The sequence below is a fragment of the Zingiber officinale genome, chromosome 6A (genome assembly GCF_018446385.1).
Source record: "Zingiber officinale cultivar Zhangliang chromosome 6A, Zo_v1.1, whole genome shotgun sequence".
NCBI classification, from domain to species: Eukaryota; Viridiplantae; Streptophyta; class Magnoliopsida; order Zingiberales; family Zingiberaceae; genus Zingiber; species Zingiber officinale.
Genome location: NC_055997.1, coordinates 47,520,806 through 47,523,761, shown reverse-complemented (window position 1 = coordinate 47,523,761; position 2,956 = coordinate 47,520,806). Strand labels below are relative to the sequence as shown.

The window sequence follows — 2,956 nt, the reverse complement described above, 5'->3', positions numbered from 1 at the left end:
AGTACATAAAAATATTATTTTTTTAAAATTAAACAAAATGTTTATGCTTATAATTGAATCTCATCCTTTTGGATTTTCATGTGACCTATTGATAAAGATGGAGATGGTCTCACTTTGTCAAACTTGGAGTAGGATGTTGGTACAAAAAAATTTAATTTTTTTTAAAAAAATTTAAATTAATTGAATGATTCTAAAATTAATTTGACAAACTATTTAGATTATGTTTTTAAAAATTAAATGCGATTAACGACCAGGGTGAATCAACAAGATCAAAGCAAGTGAAATCGCTTAATGCGAGTGAAAAAATGATATCGGCGAAACCAAAGGGGCATTTTGAAAAAGTAGGAAAAGTTGGGAGTTAAGCGAATTTGACCGTAAGATATAACCCTATGTTAAACCTCTCCGCTCACGGCTACTGTACAGAGCCTTCCTGTCTCTACCTCCGGCGAAGCACTCCACCGTTCGTCTCGCAATCGGCAGCCAAAAACCTTCGTCAATTTCTCATATTCTTCTTCTCTTGGATTTCCGATTTCTTTCCACGATCTCGATACGTTCGTGATCTCCGACATCGATCGGTCAATTTTTGGACAATCTACTTTTATTTCGAGCAGAGTATTCTTCTCCATCTCTTCCACGCTCTTGATTTCTTCCGCTAAAGACTTTAGCACGTCTGAGTTCAGCGCGCTCCATCTCCCCTTGAACACGAGGTCGGACACGACGATCCTGTGCTTGACCTTTTGAAGATGTAAGAGATTTGACGGTGTCGTCGGTGAATGGCGGAGACCTGGTGCTTCTTGGCTTGCTAGTTCTCGCTCAACGAAGAGCTCGAGATCGCGCGCACCTCCCTCGGGAGCCAACAAGAAGCGGGAGCTGAAGGAGTAGGAGGCGAAAAGGGCGGCGTCCTGGGCGTTGACTTTGCAGCGGCAGAGCGGGCAGCTGGCGTTAGCCTCGAGCCAGCGGTCGACGCAAGCGACGTGGAACGCGTGCTTGCACTGGGGGAGCAGGCGCAGCACCTCTTCCCCTGCGAAGTTGGCGAGGCAGACGGCGCACTCGAGGCCGTCGCGAGCGCCGCGGAGGGAGGAGAAGCGGAAGCAGGGGAGGGACTCGACGACAGCCTTGTTGATGCCGCCCGAGGAGGTATGACCTGAGGCGTCGGCAGCTTGCAGGGCGAAGCGACGGTCGCGACGGCGCTTGAGGTATGCAAGTAGGATGGTGAGGGACATTATGGAAGAGAAGACGGCGGTGGCGATGACGACGCTGGGGCCGAAGGAGACCTTGGCTGTCTGCGGCGGCAGATATTCCACCTCGGTGGAACCCTGGCCTCCGGCGATGGTGGCGGAGATGGGGAAGAACAACGAGAAGAGAGCGATAGATGGAGGAATGAGAGGCATAGCGTTGTGGAAAGGGAGTGGCTCGCTTGTGCGGATACGATTGATGCTAAATGCTGAAGTCGGAATAGTACTAAGTAATCTTTTTTTATTTGGTCGAAGTTAATTAATCTATTTTGATATTGGGTTTGGTAGGGGATGGCAATGTTGGGTTGATTTCTCAATTTAATTGTACATTGGATTTGGTGAGCTAGTGACCTCATATGCAATTTTTTTTTTGTCCTTAATTTGTTCTCTTTGGTTTTGTTTTTCATTGAACCAGTGCATGTTTTTGGTTTTAGCATGATAGTATTTTATGTAGCAATTGACCAAAAACAAATGCATTTAAAATTAAAAAATCCCTAAAAGATATATTTAACTTTTTATATATATATATATATATATATATATTAATTATGTATTTATTTTTCATTATACTCCTCTTGTAAATAATGATCATATTGCATTCAAAAAATAACATTTAAATTTTATGAAGCATTACTATTATAGTATTGATATGCAAAATACAATACTATAATGGTGCTATTTGTTAAAATCGAGCATCACAATAGTGACGACAATGATAGTAAAGGTGGAATCCGTCATACTAACAGTTTCACACTATCAGTCTCGATAAAATTATCAATGATTAATGATGCATGGGATAAATAAAATAGGAAGTAATTTCCTTTGGAAAATTTAAAAATTTTATATGTCTTTTAAAAATTTAGTAATTTTAAGTATTATTTATGTCATCTAATTAAGATATAAAGTTAAGTTAAAGTTCATTTTAATCACAATATGAAAGTGTATTTGTCAAAACAAATAATACGTGGTTTAACCATGTCATTTTAATTTGCCTTATAAAATAAATGATATTACATTGAAGTAAAAAAATTGTTGACAGTTAAAAAAATTAAAAATAAAACTAAACTATATTTATTATTGATCGTAGTAAAGTTTTTTCTCTGAATAATATTATTTTTGAACACACATTTTAATACACGTAATCAAATTTCATTCGATTTTATTTTTTAGTCTAATTTAAAGGGGTGACATCTTATGGTAGATGAGTCTGTCCCTGCATAATATGGCAAAGTTCTTCTAAGCAATATAATTAGGTTCCTTCCCGCGAGTTAGGTAAACATTGCAGGGTAATAATACTAATTGTCTGCCAATAAATAACACTAAGTCCCGCAAAGTAATGTAATACACTACGTTCCGTAGAGTAACATTATTGAGATCTGTCGAACAATAACAGTAATTCTACAGAGTAATATCATTGAGAGCCACGAGTAATAACATTAAAGTCAGTTGACCAACATTATTGAGTCCCACAAAGCAATATGACCAAAGTTTCGTAAGGCAATATCATCAAAGCTCTCAATAGTAATATTATTAAGTTCTTCTAAGCATTAAAGATTTCTTCACTTAGTAAAATAAATCTTTTACCATATATCAAGTGTGGAGAAGCTTCTGACTTTTAACAGGTGGCAATTAACGAATGAAGAGGTAAGTAATGAACGTCAAAAATGATTCCCTTGATTCCTTCTTCATAGTACATGTCAATCAATGAATGAAGAGGTGAG

The 2,956-nt window shown here is 38.2% G+C and overlaps 1 pseudogene; it reads right to left on the bottom strand.

The window, feature by feature from the left end:
• Nucleotides 1-280: 280 nt before the first annotated feature.
• LOC121993920 lies at nt 281-1,419 on the bottom strand (annotated as a pseudogene).
• Nucleotides 1,420-2,956: the final 1,537 nt, after the last annotated feature.